Genomic DNA, 21,587 nt, shown 5'->3' on the forward strand with positions numbered 1-21,587 from the left:
AAAACTTGGGATACTATGTTTGCCACTATCTTCAAGGTACATCAAGAATTTCTATGTCACTTTGGTATAGTCATATAAACTATATATATGTAGTCCTTTGGCATTATTGTCAAAAGGGGGAGAGATTCAACATAATAAGTGAGGAAAGTTATCACTATAAGTGATAGGGGGAGTTAGCACTCAATAAAGTTAGCACGTGTACTTAAGTATCTTTGTATATACATAATCAAGAAGACATATATAGAAATGTATATGCAATAGTTCTACAAAGTTCAATTTTGAAAAACCAAAACTCATTAAGTTAGGTTATATGTTTTGGCTTATAAGTGTTTTTGTCACTAATGCTAAAGGGGGAGATTGTTGGCATTAAGTTATTATTGTCATTAGTGACAACACTTATCTACATCAGTATAGCCACCAAGCATTCTAGTGTTAACCAAGCTTCACAGTTTACACCGAGCATCTATAGTGTATACCGAGCATTCAGTGGTTACCTTGTAGGTTCATCACTTACCGAGCATTCATGAAGCTACCAAGTGAATGTGCAATCCACTAGTGTCTACTAAGTTTACAATGTTCACCAAGCTTCACAAAGTTTATCGAGTAGTGAGAGTATAGTCTTTATCGAGTGATGAGAGTATAGTGTTTACCAAGTAATAAAAGTATAGTGTTTACCAAATGAAATCAAGGTAAATGAAGGATCCAATTTTTACCGAGTGACACTATATCTACTGAGTCTCCAATGGTTACTGAGTTCCAAGCTATTTTGTGTGGTTAGTATGTATCGAGCCTCTACTTCTACTGAGTGCATGACAATACCGAGTAACGCAGTAGATGCCGAGTATCAGAAGGTCACCAAGTCAGCTTGAAGAACCAGAGTTTTCTACTATTTGGTCGACTTAGTAATGTTTTGTTCACTTATGATTTAGCCGACCTTGCAATTGCAATTATTGGAATGGTATATATGTAATGTATTATATCATTTACAAGATATGCATGAGAGTATCAAGAGAGACATGTAATATTTTGAGAAGTGTAAATGCGAATCAGAAGAAGAGAAAAATATTCAGCAAGGTCTACAAGGAGTAGTAAAGATTCATCAGTCATAGGAGGTGATCTATCTTTCAAGGATCTAATCAACAATGAAGTTTATAAGTAGATCCACTATTTCATTCTAACAGGTGAATTAGTTTTGTAAATCCTTTAACACGGTAGACTTAACAGTCTTTGTATAAATCTCCTAACAGAGTGCATACTTCAGTGTATGCTTGTAAATCCTCTAACAAGGTGGACCTAGTAGTCTTTTGTGCTCCTAATAGGGCAGATCACCAAAAGTGGTCAATGTAAGCCTTAATAGGCCAACTTCATACTACAATAACAAAGTTTTGTGGGTATCATCCCCACCCCAGTTTTACTTTCTATTTGGAAGGTTTGTGGGTCACCAAATTACTATGTACATGTGTTATAAATGTTTGTTCTCTCATATATGCAGTAGATTAGATGAATGAATGGTGAATAGTATATATGATTAAAGTGCTGAATTACATTAAAGTTTTTGAAGTTACTAATTCACCCCTCCCCTCTCAGTAACCTATCATATCTTGAATATTTCTGTATATGATGATTAGTAATGCAAAGAACACTAAATATCAAATCAAAAGTATTCACAAAACTAAATAAACATAACTTCAAGATAGACTAAGATAAGCTCTCAATTGAGAATATGAGCCATTAATAGGCTCTCTCAATGAGAAGCTATCTTGTTGAGTAGCTTTGTCTAATTAGATAGGATGTATGCTTGATTCTCCAAAGGCTTCAATGGTGTTCTTGATGGATTTTGGCTTGGGTGAATGGATTTGATGTAAAATGGCTTTTAAAAAATGGCATTATGGCTTTACTTCATGATCAAAATGGCTGGGTGATTGTGTTTAAATGGCTTGGGAGAGGATTCCTTAAATAGGCAAAGGGCTTGAGGGGTCAAGGGCTAGGATGCAAGGATGGGAGAAAGCTTATGGAAGGTTTAGATTGAATGAGAGGAGAGCACATGGATTGTGCTTCCTTACAGCCAATTAGAGAGTGACACATGTCATAGGGTCATTGGTTAGATCAAGAGGGGTTGAGGGGTCAACAAAGGAGGCTCAAAGCTCATAAAGACCCTCATAATGGCTTGTAAGAAGAATGAATGAGCTTGTAAGAGTCATTTATGGCTTTTTGGGCTTCATAAAGTTTTATGGTTGGGATATTTGTGAGAGAGTTGAGATATTTTGACTTGGGTTGGATTAAGAAAGTCTTAAGCTTGACTTAGGAATGTGCAAATGATTAAGGCTTGGATTAGGCTTGGGTTAAGATTAGATTAGGCTTGTTAGAGATGGGCAAGTGGATGGCATTTAATGAGGGTGGGTGAAGGAGGAGATATTTGTTGGCTTTGGCTTGGGTTAGCAAGTCTTAACCCATGTTTATGGAATGTGACAAGGTTAGGGGTGAGATTAGGATTAGGGTCAAAGATAAGGATTGACATCTTCTAGAAGAGTCTAGGCTTTGGATGAGGATGAAGACTTTCTAGAAGAGTCTAGAACTTCCTAGGATGAGGATAAATAAGGTTTTATTTATCTCAAAGGTTTGGGTTGAGGAGATATTTATTAAAATATTTTTAATAAATATGAGGATTAATATTTAATATTAATTAAATATTTTGAGTTGGGATTAGGGGTAGGAAATGATGGGATTAGCCTTTAATCAAAATTAAAGAAGGATTAGAAGATTTTGAAAGAGGTTAGTGGTCTTAAGGAAATTGGCCAAGTTTTGGGAAAAAAATAAATAAATAATTTATTTTGGGATTTTTGGTCAATTTATTAATTAAATAATTAATAAATAAGGAAATAATGTTTAAATAAGATTTTAACATTTTTGGGAGGAATTTCTTAATTAAATATTTTTAATTAAGATAAAGGGATCTAATGGCATAAAAATAAATAAATTAATTAAATAATTAATTAATTAATAAATGATGATGTCATCAGGGAATTTTCAAAAAATAAAAATACTTTATTTTCTAAGGGATTCTAGGTGTCTACATTTTGCCCTTCTTTGACATAGTGTTGAAACAACACTATTTCAAAGAAGTTCAGATATAAACAACACGAGGAAGATGTTTTTAGTAACAAAGTTGCCCCAGTCTCAGATAAGAAGAGGAGGGACTAGACTTAAATGATGCCCCCTCAAGAAGGCAGTGGGGAGAGAAAATGAGGCTCAATGACTTATTGAAAAATACAAGAATCTTGGCTAAGCAACGAGACTCAGATTGGCAAAGAGAAGGGGCTAAATTAGCTCAAACTCTCACTACAGGAGAATGATAAAGGGAGAATCAGAGGCACAAGAGGAAGCAAGCTTAAGACTTCAGGGAAGGTGGAGGATGAAGAAGCGGAGCGCTATAAAAAGGAATCCAAGATAGGGAGAAGGATGAGGGGATTATAAAGCTGATGCAACATGATTTCAAAGAGTCAGATTGGCGAAAGATGAGTTTCAAAGATGCTTAGGACTAGGATTGTGGATCTCAAAAGATGAGGCTTGGTGGATTGATTTGATTGGTGGATCCCTAAGACTAGGATTGTGGATCCCTACAACTAAAAGTGAAGATTGATTCAAAGACATACTGATGCATGAGCTAAGGTAGGAGAGACAAATGCTAGATATGGATGGGGGATAATGGAGATGAAGGGAATCCATTGAAGCTTTTTGAGCTGGGGGATACTTCAAAGGGAAGTACCACCATGTAGTTGAGCACTAGATTTTCTATAGGACTATTGGTTAATTGCCAAAGTTACCAAGAATATCAAGGCTGTATCACCAATCGTCCAAAGGACTGACAAATTTACTCAAAAAAACACGCAAGGATTGCCCCAATAGCACACATGAATCTCGAAAGAATCAAAGTGGAACAGACATTGGGTAACCCACAAGCAGAAAAGAAAAACAAATAAAAGACTTGATCAAGACCTTACACCTAGATTGCCCCATTCATAGTATACCATGATATGGAAGATCATGGCAACCTTGAGGAGGGAACAAAAAGATTGTTTGGAAAAGATACTTCAAGACCCAAAAGGGAAGATTCCAAATCAAAAGAAAGCAAAAATCTAAAAGAGAACCATTTGCCAATGATATGGGTGGGACGAGGTACTAACGAACCAAGATCAGACATGAGGAAAGCTATATCCTACAAGGATCTATTGGAGAGCACCTAAGCTAGTGGATTTGGATGAGTGATGCATTTGGCAAGCTGAACGGAGAAGGATAACACTTTGATGACATGAGATCTGGCTAAAGGATGCATTGGAATAGCTAACCAAGATTTGTGCAATGTGTGCAAGATGCTGATCAAGGATGAACTGACACGAAAGCTGGATAGATACAATGGTACTAAGCTAAAGAGGATGTACAAGCTGACAGACCTAGATATGTTACAAATTTACAAGGTTGTCCATGTTTTGGTTTTTATGAGATGGAAATGTTTTAGAGTGTGTTGGATGTTTGCAATGTGTGATAGATGGATAGTTGGAAAATATGAGGGTTTTGTGAAAAGCTTAAGTGAAGTAGGGATTTGTGTGTGCACGTGATAGGGTATAAACTAGGATACAAGATTATTTACAAGCTGGAATATGGTACAAGCTTTGGATAAGATTTAGATATACAAGGTATGGTACAAGATTCACAAGCTGAGGTACAAGATTTACAAGCTGTACAGGAGGTATTTACAAGCTTCATTAGATTTTGGATATTTTGTTGGAACACCAAGGGAACAAGCAGGTGTTTTATGGGATGGTGGGTGAATGGATGAGGGATAGGATAGTGATAGATAATGGATTAGTCTTAGTACACAAGGCACCTGAATTACCAAGTTTTCACCAAGGTACCTATCCAAGGTGCTTGAATTGCCAAGTTTTCACCATTGGACGCTTATTTCTCTTTACTATTTTAAAAAATAATAATAATAAAAAGTGCAGAGATTACTAAGCCACAGAGATGCTAAAACATAAATGATGATGGTGCAGAGAGGCAAAAATAACCAGGTAGAGATAACAGTTAACCAAGCAGAGATGTTGAATTGTGGAGATGCTAAACTATGAAGATGATAGTTAAATAGGCAGAGATGATAGTTAACCAGGCAGAGATGACAATTAACTAGGTGGAGACGCTAAACTGTAGAGATGACAATTAAGTTTTCGAAGATGACAGTTGATTAGAAGAAGATGACAGTTAAGTTGGTGGAGATGATAGTTGATCAAGTGGAGATGACAGTTAACTAGACAGAGATGCTGAATTGCAAAGATGATAGTTAAGCTGGCAGAGATGACACTGAGCGTAAATAGAATTGATGGGTGCAGTTTTTCTTCAAAAAAATTTTATTTTTGGTTTGTTTTTTGATATTTGAGCTATGATTTCTTCCCAAATGCGTCCTTCAACCTAAAAAAATAAGAAAACACCTTGCAACCCACTCAAACAACAATAAATGTTAGATTGTTAGTTTGTAAGAAGAAAATATGGATTTAAATGGATAAATGATGACCCATAGTGGGGTCCCACCGAGCGTGCAAAAATGTATACACAGATTAGTAATGCAAAGAACACTAAATATCAAATCAAAAGTATTCACAAAACTAAATAAACATAACTTCAAGATAGAATAAGATGAGCTCTCAATTGAGAATATGAGCCATTAATGGGCTCTCTCAATGAGAAGCTCTCTTGTTGAGTAGCTTTGTCTAATTAGATAGGATGTATGCTCGATTCTCCAAAGGCTTCAATAGTGTTCTTGATGAATGTTTTCTTGGGTGAATGGATTTGATGTAAAATGGCTTCTCAAAAATGGCATTATGGCTTTACTTCATGATCAAAATGGCATTACTTTGTTACTATGGATGATTGTGTTTAAATGGCTTGGGAGAGGATTCCTTAAATAGGAAAAGGGGTTGAGGGTGTTGGAATTATAATATATTTTCCATTAGTGCAAACACTTATTCTATTCTAAATGCTTACCGAGCTCATCAATTAGTCTATAGTATATACCAAGCATTCAGTGGCTACCTTATAAGTACAGCAGGTAAACAGTTCTTACCAAGCATTCCAAAGGATACCGAGTGAATGGGAAGTTTAGCAGTGTTTACCAAGCACAGGAAGGTAAATGAAGAACTCAATGTTCATTGAGAAAAGGAAGGTAAATGAAGAACTCAGTGTTCATTGAGAAAAGGAAGGTAAATGAAGAACTCAATGTTCACCAAGCAAAGCAAGGTAAATGAAGAACTTAGTGTTCACTGAGCAAAGGAACGTAAATGAAGAACTCAGTGTTCTCCAAGAAAAGCAAGGTAAATGAAGAACTCAGTGCTCACTGAGCACAGGAAGGTAAATGAAGAACTTAGTGTTCACCGAGCATAGCAAGGTAAACAAAGAAGTTAGCTTTTACCATGTGACACTATATCTACCAAGTCACCAATGGTTACCAAGTTTCAAGTAGTATTGTGTGGCTAGTATGAACTGAGCCTCTACTTCTATTGAGTGCATGATGATGCCGAGTAATCTAGTGGATGCCGAGTATCAGAAGGTCACTGAGTTAGCTTGAGGAACCCGAGTTTTCTACTATTTGGCCGACTCAGTAATGTTCTGTTTACTTGTGTTTTGGCCGACCTTGTAGTTGTAAATATTGAAATGGTATATATGTAATGTATGATATCATTTGTAAAATAGAATGGTGAAAAAATAAAGGGTAATTTTTGCATATGAAGAAGGTATTTTGAGAAAAGTAAAAGCAAATCAGTAGCAGAATAAAAGGGAACACAACAAGGTCAACATAGGAGCAAAAAAGTTATACCTATCACATCAGGTGATCAATGCAACAAGGATCTTATCAGCAAATAGTTGTAAGAAAATCCACTGCTTCATCCTAACAGGTGAATCAGTTTATAAATCCTTTAACTGGGTGGACCTAACAGTCTTTTTGTAAATCTCCTAACAGAGTGCATACTTCACTGTATGTTTGTAAATCCACTAACAATGTGGATCTAGCAGTCCTACTTGCTCCTAACAGGGCAGATTACTAGAAGTGATCACTGTAAGCCTTAACAAGCCAACTTTATACTACAGCATTGAAGTTTTGTGGGCATCATCCCCACCCCAGTTTTACTTTCTATTTGGAAGGTTTTTGGGTCACCAAATTTCTGTGTATATGTGCAATAAATATTTGTTCCTTTAGTTATGCAATAGATTAGATGAATGAATGATGAATGGAAAAAATGCTGAATTGTTTAAAAGTTTTGTAAGTTACTGATTCATCCCTCCCCTCTCAGTAACCTACCTTGTCCTAAATATTTCCAACAGAGGGATCAAGGGCTAGGATGCAAGGATGGGAGAAAGCTTATGGAAGGTTTAGATTGAATGAGAGAAGAGCACATGGATTGTGCTTCCTTACAACCAATTAGGGAGTGACACATGTCACAGGGTCATTGGTTAGAGGAAGAGGGGTTGAGCGGTCAACAAAAGAGGCTCAAAGCTTGTAAAGACCCTCATAATGGCTTGTAAGAGCAATGAATGGGCTTGTAAGAGTCATTTATGGATTTTTGGGCTTCATAAAGTTTTATGGTTGGGATATTTGTGAGAGAGTTGAGATATTTTGACTTGGGTTGGATTAAGAAAGTCTTAAACTTGACCTAAGAATGTGCAAATGATTAAGACTTGGATTGGGGTTGGGTTAAGATTAGATTAGGCTTGTTAGAGATGGGCAAGTGGATGGCATTTAATGAGGTTGGGTGAAGGAGGAGATATTTGTTGGCTTTGGCTTGGGTTAGCAAGTCTTAACACATGTTTAGGGAATGTGACAAGGTTAGGGGGGGGATTAGGATTAGGGTCAAAGATAAGGATTGACATCTTCTAGAAGGGTCTAGGCTTTGGATGAGGATGAAGACTTTCTAGAAGAGTCTAAAACTTCCTAGGATGAGGATAAATAAGGTTTTATTTATCTCAAAAGTTTGGGTTGAGGAGATATTTATTAATTTTTTAAAATAAATATAAGGATTAATATTTAATCTTAATTAAATATTTTGATTTGGGATTAGGGGTAGGAAATGATGGGATTAGCCTTTAATTAAAATTAAAGAAGGATTAGAAGATTTTGGAAGAGGTTAGTGGTCTTAAGGAAATTGGCCAAGTTTTGGGCAAAAAATAAATAAATAATTTATTTTGGGATTTTTGGTCAATATATTAATTAAATAATTAATAAATAAGGAAATAATGTTTAAATAATATTTAAACATTTTTGGGAGGGATTTCTTAATTAAATATTTATAATTAAGATAAAGGGATCTAATGGCATAAAAATAAATAAATAAATTAAATAAATAATTAATTAATAAATGATGATGTCATCAGGGACTTTTCAGAAAATAAAAATTCTTTATTTTCTAAGGGATTCTAGGTGTCTACAATTTCCAACACATGCAAGGTTTCATGGCTTTTGGTGCAAGTTTGAGGGCTTAACTCCAAAAATTTGAAAAGTTGTCAAATTATTGTCAATGTTGTTGATGACAACATTGACAACTTTTCTTGCATTTCAAGTAACTTTAAAAAGAAGGAATTTTAACTATATGAAATAGTTAGGAATGTAGGTGGAAAACCTATATCAGACAATTCCCAACCTTTTCAAGGGGTTGGAGAAGTGAGTTTTTGTATTGTATAGCCTGTACAATAAGATATAAACAACAATTTTGTGTTTTTGAGTATTCTTGGCATGTAGATGGATTGGACCTAGGAATTTTAACATTGGAAGTGTTATCTTGAATTGTTTTGAGATTCTGTACATAGCCAGTTTTTAACTTTGTAAGGTTTTGTGTGCTTGAACTAAATATTTTTGTTTTCACTAGTCTGTTGTCCTGAGAAAGATTGTTTGCACAAATGGAGTCATGGGACCATTTCCAACCATAGGTGTAGTATAGTCTCTTAGGATTTGGAACATGACTCCATGTACATTCTTTATAGTGGAGATGGGGCCCTGGAAGGCTACAAAGTTGCTATTGCAATAATGCCCTAGGCAAGTCCTAGCAACTTGATTATGCATCATAGGCTATTGTAGAGTAGATAGGTATGGTTGAATGTATGGATACTTCAACCTAGGCATGGAATTTGTTGAAGGGAGGAGTGGTGTAGCACAAATCCAAATGTGGAGTTTTAGTGGATGCCTTAAGGTGTGAAAATCAAGTTTTTCCACCAGACAACATACAAACCCTTAAAACCCTTGATTTTAAGGTAAAATTGTGTCCATACAATATTAGGCAATTTGGAAACTATATACTTCCAAAATCATTAAGGTATCTAAAAATGGTATCTAGAATGGTGGTTTGTTTGATCCTTTTTAAGGAGTTTTCTAGTATATTTTGGTTTTAGTGCATTTGGAGGGCTAATTCTAGTAGCCTTTTTACAAGCTTTTGAGTGTTTTTCCACTTGTGGATTAAAACTTGATTAGGGTTTTAGTGTTGGGTTTGGTTTGGAATCTAGAAGGGAGTCCATAAATGTTCCAAGGTGACCATCCATCCATTTGGAAGTCAAGTGAGCATTTGGGGTTATTTGTGTTGATGAGGATTAACAAGAAATTTGTTTTACCTTATTGATGTGTGCCAATTGAATGGTTAGGATTTTTTGTATAGAGTCCTAAGGATTATAGGGTGAATGGAGACTCTATTTGGTCAAGTGCAAGACCTAAGGAAACCCTAGGAGAGCTTGGGGAAGAAGCAAGATTGGTTATCACATCACTTAGACTATAGTTCTATTTGATAAATTACTCCTCCTATCTTATATTACATATATACCTATATACAACTTTCCTTATCTCTCCCCCTTTGACATCAATGTCAATAATGTGAAAACCATATATATAGTTCAAAATTTGGATCAATACCACTGCATTAGGTAGATAGCCATGCCATACAATTATGAAAACTTGTCTTTAAACTCTTGGAGTTCTTCTCCCATGAATCTCTAGCTCCCTTTGATATGTTGAGAAGGGCGCAAAGTCCATATGATACAATTCCAACTTCATTCAAGTCTAAGTAGAAAAAATTCTCATAAGATTTCTTGGCCTTAAGGCATTCCTCAACTTGCCTTTCCAAAGTTTCTATTTTCAAAGATAGATTTTCTCTGAGAGGTGAAAATCTTTTAGCAATTCTCTCTTTGTTCATCTCTATAAGACTTCTCATCACAATTCTTCCCAATCCTTGTCTCAATATCTTTAATCTTATGGATGGGTTGTTGAAGCTGATGTACTAGTGCTTCAAGTTCTCCATGCTTCTTCTTCAGATCTTCATCTTTGTCTTTAGTGAACTTAAAGGATAATGTACATTTTTCATATAATAGTTTTCCTTCTTATTTAGATCTTCTCAACTCCTTGATACATGCATCAAGAGCTTCCAAATCATTTCTAATATTCTGACAAATAGTGTCAAACATTTGTGCATCATGTTTGGCCTACGCTTGAATACTTGTAATATCAAATAAGTTGGTCAATTCTACATCAAAAAATTGTACTATAACTTTTTCTCTATCCTGGGGATCTAACTCAGTTATCTTTATAGTCAAGGTTTTTTTTAGTTTCTCTATTATCTCCATCAGAGAGATTTCTCTTTACATTAATTTTTTTCTCGGTGATCTTGCTGAGTGGTGAGGTTAGTTTAGTCTAATCATCATCATAAGATCCTATTAATTATACTAAGGTAAGGAGTGTCCTAGATGAACTAGGTACACTAGCCCTTTTCTGATCATCCTCTTTTTTATTCTTCTCCTCTTCTTCATTTCTCTTCTTCTCTTCTTCCTCCTTTCTCTTCTTCTTCCTTCCTTTTCTTCTCTTCTTCTTCCTTTCTTTTCTTTTTTTCTTCTTCCTTTCTTTTCTTCTCTTCTTCTTCCTTTCTTTTCTTCTATTCTTCCAATTTCATTCTTTCCTCCTCAATTTTCTTCTTTTCTTCCTCCTTCTTTCTATCTTTCTCTTCTTTCTCAAGTTTCCTTTTCTTTTCTTCCTCTTCTTTTTACTTTCTTTTTGTCTACTTCTTTCCTTAATATTTTCTTTTCTTCCTCTTCTTTTCTCTTTTCTTCTTCTTCTATATTTTTCTTTTCTTCATCCTCTTCTTTTGAGCTTGAATAGTTGGTCAAATTTCCAATATTAAGGCCTTAATCCTTTAATGGATCTTTTGTTGTGTCAATTGTGACCTTTGTGTTGTCAATCTACACTATGTCTATGCCAATGGTAATCTAAGGCACTATTGTCTACCTTATTTAGATTTGTCATTATCTGTATTATGGATTTATCTATTTCTTGACTAATTTTATTATAATTTCCTCCAATAATCAATATAATTCTAGTCTTGTTCCTAAGGTAGGGTTCAAGACTCTTTAGAAGACTTGCAAGGTGCTCCTCATTGTTAGTCTGACATAATTTTCTAAGCTGATATTCTCTGATTCCTTTGTCTTCATTTGCTACCCTTTTTCTTCTATTTATTAACCTATCATAGAGATATTTAGGAATCACATCCTTAACATCTTAAAATATTTTGTTGGACAATATCAATTGTCTAATAATGGAATTCTCAAGCTCCAATATATCAATTCTAGTGTATATATGATAAAACTTGTTTAATTGCACTATTTAGTTTCTCAATTTTGGGCTTCCATGCCTTTATTCCTATGCTCATAGCTTCTGGTTTCTTCTCTACTAGATTTTTAGGCTTTGTTTGACCTCATGTATTCTTCTTAGGTATATCTGGGATTATTTCTTTGTGCCTCTTTCCAAGTCTAGTTTCCATAGATTCCATCCTTTTCTTTCTAGGAGAATAAGGGGATTCTTTTTTTACTTAGACCACTTTGAAGTTAATTTTATTTTAACCTCAACTACCTCCACTTCTTCTTCCTTTGATGGATTATATAGTCAAATGACATGTGTAATAAGTGATTGATCCTGTAATAAAGCTGCATAAGGTGCTATGGGTATAGCCATAGATGGAACTATAGTGGTAGCTCCTTTAGATTGTCTAGTTGATGCCAAGGGTGACACATACATCATCCCTTGCTGATCAATCTACTTCATCCCTTTTATGGTTTACTTCATAAAACTTATTTCTTCTTCAATCATGCTTGCTTCCAACATTGACTTCTTTAACACTGAATGAACTTTCTTTTGAGCCGACTTCTCTAGTGATGCTTGAATTTTTGATTGCATCAATTCATCATATATTACAAGCCTATCAAAATTTTCATCCTTATCAGATTTAACGATTATTTCTAAATATCCCTCAATTTCCTCTTCTATCACTTCACAACCAAGTGGCTCAACATATAGAATTCTAGGCTTAACTACCTCAATATATGTGAAATTAGTATTAATCATGAAAAAATCATTGTATCTTCCCTTCATTTCATTCTAAAAGTTCTTTTTGATAAGGTTTTCACTATCAATGATCTTATCAATAGGCTGCTTATTATGAATCTATGGTATCTTCTCCATATCAGCACTAAGTAACTCAACTATTGACATGAAAGAAAATATTTTCTTCATCAAATGGAAAAAAAAGTGAGTTATACTTATTAATGATTAAAATATGAATTGAATACTCTTAACTTTCTTGATCCTTTCAAGGTTCTCAACTAACTACACCCTTAAAATTTTGCTCAAGTTAACTTTTTCTCTCTCAATGAAATTTTTTTAGGCTACTTGTATGAATCTGGCTACCATGTTATTACTTCTTGAGCTAGAACATATCTTTTTTGCAATGATTCTACTCATATATCTTACATCATCTTGTTTAATTTTTTTTTTATCACTATTCCTCTCCCATTATAGATAGATTTTGTGTTTTCAAGTACTAACTTCTTAACGTTCTTCTCATTTACAACTATACTAACTTCATTGCATTAACCAATAACTTCATGAATTAGGTTAGCTAATATTTCTATACATTATCCCCTAACCAAAAATTTCCATCATATATTTTGCTAAGTATGATCTTAGTCCATTCTTTATCATCAAACTCATAGTAAAACATGAATTTCACTAAGTCATTATTCTTTAGATGTTCAACATTTTGCTTTAAACTCATATCTTGGTTATAGATTAGGTTGAATTCCTTGGAAACATGTTCTTCTCCCGTAGTTTCAAATTTACTTGTGGTGTAGCTACTTATATCTTTCATGTGAATAACTTTCTCTAGAAATTTTGAAAATGCGACACTAGGGTCTTCCTCTAAGGGTCTTACTGGATTGAATTTCAACTTAGGTCTTGTTACAGTTGAAAACAATTATGAAATTGTATACTATCTTTGATCTTACACAAAATTTCAAGGCTTACTGAGAAATTAGTGTCAGTTGAGCTCACTTGGGCATTGAAGGAAGTTTTCTCTATATGTCGAGCATTCTAGTAAAGTTTGCATATAAACATTGTTAATTGACTTCACTTAGTTACCAAAGGAAAGTTGGCATGGAACCAGTGTTAACCAAGCTCACTCGATTACCAAAGGAAGTCTCCAGGAAATTCTTTTATGAGTTATGATTGACCAATTTGGATTAGCTAATGTGATGGGACTAAAAATTGCATCCTTGTCTTGAGTTCCATTCTAAAATTTTGAGCCCCTATAAGTGCATTTAATGCATGCATACTTGGCTATCACTTTTAGGCCTATGAGGTTTTTTATATTTCTAACACTTTTGATTCAACATATCTATGTGTCCCATGATGATAAATTCTCATTCCAAGTCATTCTGTGAAGTTTCATTTTGAGTAATGTCTAGATCTACATTTTTTCCCTAGTGTCAAGTAGCAACAATAAGCCTAGTTTGCATTTGAATATCTTGCACCTGGTAAAGCTCCATGACTTGCCACTTTAGGAGTGTTTAGTATGCATATCTGAAAACCTATGTTTCAATTTTCAAGTCATTTTTGTTGACAATTGGCTAATAGTGATATGTTATTATTGTCATTAATGGCACAACATGATGTACATGTTGACAGGAAACCTCAGAAATAAATATACTTAGTGTTTGGTAATCAAAAAATTGTCTAAGTATAGAATTTGGTTTACAATAGTGTATTGTTTTGTTTATAACATGTTCTAGACATCATATTATGACAAGAAAAGTTACATGGAGATAGTATACATGTTGGTCATGATGTGTATAACCTCAGAAGTTTATATGGATTGTATGGAATAGAGTTAATCATGTTTTGATGAAGCAAGACAAAAGAATTGAAGGAAAAAATTGTTTTGTTTACAAAACAATTACTTATCCAATTAGGGCCAACATCCTAGATGTTTATTCTAACTTGGAAAAGTGAATTGTGGTCCTAGCTGACCCAACAATAATTTATGTAAAGGAATGGTATTTATGCAAAGGACTTCTTGCAATAAGAGGTGTGCTTATGAGATTGAAAAATAATTATGAGTTATGAATTGTGATGAGTGAACCTTTGTGAAAGTGATATATGTGAAGTTTTATATGTTTTATCTAGTGATCTAAGCTTGAGTTGAAGATTAGAGATTAGACAAGGAAGGAAAATAATAGTAGATTACTTGTTTGAGCAGTAAGCTCTTCTTGTAGTTAAAATTGCATGTTTGGGTAGTAGACTCTTTTTGCATATATTATACAACAACTTCTAATAGGGACTCATATTAAATTTTCTCATTGACTCCTAACAGGGTCCATCCTCTAACAAGGAACTTTTATATTAGTATATTATCTAGTATGTATCATCCCCATTAGGGTTTTTCCTTGGCTAGGGTTTCCCTAGTTAACAAAATATGGTGTCATGAGTTATCTTTATGTATTGTTATTGTTACTATTCAACATTACTTTATTGCTTTGTTATGCATGGTTTAAAGTAAGTAATAACATCTAGTTGGTGACTAAAGTTTGTAGATTACTGATTCACCCCTCCCTCTTATTTATCCCTATTTCTAACAATCGGTATCAGAGATCAGTTACTTTGAAGAGGCTTAACAACTTAAGTGAGATTCCTATCGATATGGAACAACTGATGAAGAAACTTGAAGAAGCTCTTGAACAAATTGATCTCCTTACTAAAGAAAGAGATAAGCTGAAGGATAGATATGAGGACTCCAAAGTATACATTGGTCAATTGAAGGAAAAGATTGAACATCTAAAATCAAAGCCTAAATCTACTAAATCTGGAACTACTGATGATGACTATTCAAAGTTGAACATAAAATATATGATCTTGATGCATGAGTTGAAGATTAAAAATCTAAAGTTGACCTTGAGAAATTGTCCTAGAAAAATTGAATATAATTTGAAGACTAAAAATGCAAATCTGAGAGCAAGTCTAGCAAAGAAAATATTTGAGTTTGAAATATTGAGAGAAGATCATGAAGAACTCCATAAGTAAAATACTATTATGAAAGGTAAATTGACACAATGCAAACATCGGCTTGAGAAACTTTATTCTAGCAGAGAAAATCTTGATAATTCAATGTCTATACATAGACCTTCTTATGACAAGACTGGTCTTGGTTATCTGATTAACATGTCTGTGGAGAAACTTGAGATTAGATCAGATCTAAAAGCAAAAGACAAATTTGATGATAAAATTGAATCCAGTCAATCTTCTAAGAAACCCAAAGAAGTTCAACAAAACAAGGAAGTTGAAATCTTGGATGAACCAAAGCAAGTGGAGACTCCTAAGACAACCAAGTATGAATTTAGAGGTAAGTTCTTTTTATGTAATGAAGTAGGTCATATGAAAAGAGAGTGTGCTAATAAGTCATTTAATCAAGGAATTTTTTGTCATAATTGTCATGGTATGGGTCATAATTAAATTTATTGTAGTAAACCTAAGTATGATAATGATAGAATAAATAGTATAATGTCTAGAAATACTAGCCCTATAGATAGAAGAAGATCTAATGAAAGGACATTGAGAGAAAGAAGATCTTATGAAGATAAAAGATAGATGGTTTGTTATAAGTGTAACAACTTAGGACACATTGCTCAAAATTGTCATGCACCTGATGATTGGTAGAATCTTTGAAGTAGAGAACCTATATGTCAGTTATGCAATAACTTTGGACACACATCAGAGTATTGCAGAATGGATAGAAACTTTAGAGATAGATGGAACAATGGAAGAAATTTTGGAAATAGAAGGAATGATAGAAGGAACCATGAAAGGAACTCCAGAACAAACAAACATTATGAGTGAACTTTGAGAAGAACTTAATGAAGCATTTATGAAAGGAATAGATATCTCAAAAGAAGAGTTAGATGATGATGAGACATGAAGATTTAAGTTAGTTATTGAGTTTGATTCAATTAAGTTGAATTAAGCTTGTTCACAACATCATAACTTGAGAACTTTAGTTAGAGACCAAATTAGAGGTAGTAAAGTCAGGAAAAGGTGTACCCTATTATTTTTAGATGGTACCTAAGATCTCTTGTGATTTGGAGCTCATCTAAACAAGTTATGATGAAATTTAGAGTTATTGGTATTACAGTAAGAGTTGATTTTGTAACAAAAAATGAAAAGAAATTTTTTGCAAAGAATTTTGTGATGCAAAGTCTTGAGGATGTTTTTCATGATGGAAGGAGGCTATAGTAAACCTTGGGTGATATCTAAAGATTGGTTAGATGAGTTTGAGCAATTATCTGATTGTAAAATGAAAATAACAGCTTTTTCATATTTGCAAAGCACATAGTTAATGTAGGTTCAAGTTGATGTATAAAAGGAGTAAAAAATTGATTTTACTTCATTGTGAACGCATTTGAAGTAAAGAGCATTCTAAAGTGACTTATCAAAGTGATTTCTAAGCATACCCTATTTTCAAAAAGAGGTGATTTATCATTTTCCTACAAATTTGCTCGATAGAAAGGTTCGTATTGATAAAGATCATGGATATCTCATTAGTACATAATTTTGAGAATGAGGATAGACCCAAGTTTAAGATAGTTTTCATAGAATCTAACGAAGGAAACCCTATCTTTGTGTTGTCTATCACTCCGAACAACATAGTTTACCTTAAAGATGTAGAAAGTTATTTGAATTGCAAGTTTGAATCAATTGGTAGTAAATATATGAATAAGGATATGGAACTAGTCTTTGACCATGACATGACAATGAAACCTAGATTTGAGAATTTAAAAGAATTAGACTTGTTTAAGTATCATTTCTACCATGAATTGGATACAGATGAATGGGAACAAATTATACTAAGTAGGATACATGATGGAAAATTGTGGATGCAAGATAGTGTAATAGACATTTCTGCCGAACTTATACATGAGGTAATAGTCTTAGCAAACAAGGTAGTGTACCCATAGGTGAAAAGATGGTTGAGAAGAAAGTGAAAAGTAACACTAAGGTAGTATACAATGGGAAGTCTATGGTAATCAACACCATCAAGAAGGATGATCTGAGATTTCTTAGTAGAATTATTGGTTATTTAGTTTGTGCAAGTTCTAAGATAGATGAACTTTCAGTAGGATTTATATATGTATCTTACAAGATATGTGTATAGAAAGAGCAAGTAAATCTAAGTGAAATACTAAGGATGCAACTTCTAGAAAACCTTGAAAAGATTAAGAGGACAAAGAATGGTGTGTTTAGTTTTGAATCATTGATAAACCACATATTCTTCCATGTTCTGAAGAGATATTCCTACTTTTTAGTAACATATATAATGAGTAGTGATAAATGCACTATGGAGAAGATATCAAAAGTATGCAGAAGGCAACTTGTAGACAAAGTACTGGACAAAGAAAACCTAATTATGAAGACTTTTCAAAATGATATGAAACAAAGATTTAGAATTTCACCAACAATTATGGATAGATTAAAGGAGGATATATGTATTCTAGTTGATATAGATCATACATACATTCAAGCAGTGGAACCTTGGGAAACATTTTTGGATCCCTTGAGCTCTGAGTTGAGTGATAATGTTGCAGTTGGTTACATTGATTTTTTGTTGAATTTAGAGAAAGATAAAGATGAGTATAGATTTGGTACCTTTGATGAGATCATTTAGCATGCTCATCAAGCAACCTTAGAGAAGGTATCACACAAGAAGGTTGAGTCAATCATGAAGAAAACACTATTTGAGGCCAGAATGTCAGAAAATAAATTTGAGGCCGTGAGACAGATAATGAAACAAGTTATACTAAACATACAACCCTTGCCAGTTTTAGTTGTTGAAACATCTTTAGAATAGAGCATTCCTTATGTGGCAGTTTCTGATGTTCAACTTGGTGAACAAAAGAGAAAATTAGAGAGATTAGTTGAAGCAATATCTTCAAAGACTAAGAGAGTCAAACAAATACCCACAGGACTTGGTAAGAGGTAGAAAATGTTGTTGACAATTGATTCAATTGATGAAGAAGAGGAAGAATAGGAAACTAAACATTTAGAAAAGGTGACTCCACCTAAACAAGTAGTAGGAAAAGCTCGACAACCTTGGAAGTTAAAGATTGGGAAGATTAACACAACTATTGCAAATGCGGGAAACTTTGTTTAGATGAGCAAGTTTTAAGATTTATATAATAAATTTGAGAAGTATTAAATTGATATATCTACTATGAGACATATCATTGCAAATGATCTAAGTATGAAGGATATCAAAGGAGTAGTGAATAAGAAACTTATAGAGAAGAAGACTCCAACAAGGGAAAAATACCTTGAACTTCGAAAGTCTATGCTAAGGACCATTTGCAAGACTAATGATGAAGATGAAATTAAAATAGTGTTGAATAACCTCGCACCATACTTGAGGAATAAGTTGAGGTCATTCTTATTTATGGTTGGTGAGAAGGATAAATTGAAAAACTAGATAGCAACAATTATCAGTAGAATGTTGTTAGAAACAACATCTCCTCCAGCCCCTAAAACCTTGAGAGTGTTAGCAAGTGGTGACACTATGAAGATTGATCAAATCAATGCTACTCTTAACATTGATGATACCAATCCATTTGGTGGATCTGAGCTAAATATACTAGACACTGAGGATGTTGAAGAAAAACTAAAACAAATTGAGGAAGAGAAGAGGCTACTTTTGATGATTGCATGAATATTATTTCAGCATAAGGAAGGACAACAATTTTGGTAGTTTTGGATATTTTTTGGACAAAATCTTAACATTTTGACCTTTGTCATTGATGTCAAAGGGGAAGAGATTCATGTGAAAATTATATACATGAGATTTTTGGGAGAGATACATGTGTAGTATGAAGTATATAGTAAGGGGCAACATATATGTAAATTTGTAATAGATGTAATGTTTATTTTGATAGTTAAGTTTTTGTCACTTAGCCAATTTTCACTATTTTGTTGCCATCAATGCCAAAGGGGGAGATTGTTGACAATTGGCTAATAGTGATATGTAATTGTTGTCGTTAATGGCAAAAAATGATGTACATGTTGACAAGAAACCTCATAAATAAAGATACTTAGCGTTTGGTAATTAGAAAATTGTCTAAGTATAGAATTTGGTTTACATCAATGTATTGTTTTGTTTAGAACATGTTCCAGACACCATATTATGACAAGAAAAGTCACATGGAGATAGTATACATGTTGGTGATGATGTGCATAACCTCTAAAGTCTATAAAAATTATATGAAGCATAGTTAATCATGTTTTTATGAAGTAGGACAACAAAATTGAAGGAAAGTATTGTTTTGTTTATAAAACAGTTACTTGTCCAATTAGGGCCAACATCCTAGATGTTTACTCTAACTTGGAAAAGTGAATTGTGGTCCTAACCCAACAATAATTTATGTAAAGGCATGGTATTTATGCAAAGGACTTTTTGTGATAAGAGGTGTGCTTGTGAGATTGAAAAAGAATTATGAATTGTGAATTGTGATGAGTGAACCTTTGTGAAAGTGATATATGCAAAGTTTTATATGTTTTATTTGGTGATCTAAGATCGAGTTGAAGATCAAAGATTACATGAGGAAGGAAAATAATAGTAGATTACTTGTTTGAGTAGTGAGCTCTTCTTGTAGTTGAAATTTCATGTTTGGGTAGTAGGCTCTCCTTACATACATTATACTACAACTCCTAATAGGGTTGGCACAACTCCTAACAGGTTTGGAATCTCCTAATAGGGATTCAAAGTATCCTAATAGGGATTCCTTATATTGAATTTTCTCATTGAATCCTAATAAGGTCCATCCTATAACAAGGAACTTACATATCAATATATTATCTAGTGGGTATCATCCTCACCAGGGTTTTCCCTTGGCTAGAGTTTTCCTAGTTAACAAAATATGGTGTCATGAGTTATCTTTGTGTATTGTTACTATTACTATTCAAAATTACTTTATTGCTTTGTTATGCATTGTTTGAAGTAAGTAATAATCTCTAGTTGGTGACTAAAGTTTGTAGATTACTAATTCACCCCCCATCCTAGTAGTCCCCATTTCTAAAAATTTTGATATTTTTTGACTAGGTTTTGAATCCCTCATAGTTGGTTGTTTATTGTTTTCATGCCGATGCAAATTGTTTAGAATTCTAGGAGGCTTGTTTAACTAGTTATAACTTTGACCTAGTTGAAATGAGCTAATTGGTTTAAACACATGATGACCCAAATTGGATCATGCTTTATAAAATAGTGTTTAGAGGTGTAATTCATCAGTTGTGTTGGACTTGCAATGTAAGTTGTGAACCTTAAGTAACTAAGCAATTGACAACATGTATACATTGATTAATTAATCCTGATGATTGTAGTGTTGAATGGAATGCTTGGAGTAGCTCATTCAAAGGGACAACATCCAATTAAACATTCAAGCCTTGAATTCTCTAGTCAATGGCATTAGAGGCTCAAACATGGCTCCAATTCTACTAACACCAATTTTCATGTTTTGACTTTTAATGCAACATGAAGGATATCGACAACCCCTATTCCTTTAGCAAGCCCAATTTGAGAAAAATGAAAGATAATAACTCCTTTGCTCTAATCTTTCACCATTGCAACTACTTATTTGTTACTACCACTAGGGTTTTTGATCACCTTACATTTCTTAAGAGGCTCATCATCATCAATGGTGTCAATTAAGTTTTCTATCAAATGTATATAAGTTGAGAAGGTTGCAGGTTCTGGAGATACTCAAAAGTTCTAACACTTTTCAAATATAGTTAAGTTCCTCGCAAGTCTTTCTATGCCATCCTTTGCAGTGATTTTAGGGATGAAAAAAAATGCTTGCAAAATATCTATTATCAAATATAATATATTATTTATGAGAGGAGTTTTAGTGGAAGCGTGATCTACAGAATATATTGTGAGCTATACAATGATCCATGAAACATTGCATGTCATCTTATTATGACTTTGATAGAAGGTAACAACAAAACTAACATTCCTATTTTGAGTGAGTGGGAGAAATGCTAAGCATGGTATTGTGTGAAAAATAGTTTGAGCTATAAGTGCTTTAGTTTCTCCAATTTGGTCACTACCTCCTCAAACCATGGTTTCCATTTCTCACCCATTCTCCCTCCAATTTGTAGAGCTCAAATTACCTTTGAGCATTTGCAATTAAAGCATGGAGTAGAGATGGAT

Source organism: Cupressus sempervirens, chromosome 1 (assembly GCF_028749045.1).
Source record: "Cupressus sempervirens isolate cs-2001-9-10 chromosome 1, ASM2874904v1, whole genome shotgun sequence".
NCBI lineage: Eukaryota > Viridiplantae > Streptophyta > Pinopsida > Cupressales > Cupressaceae > Cupressus > Cupressus sempervirens.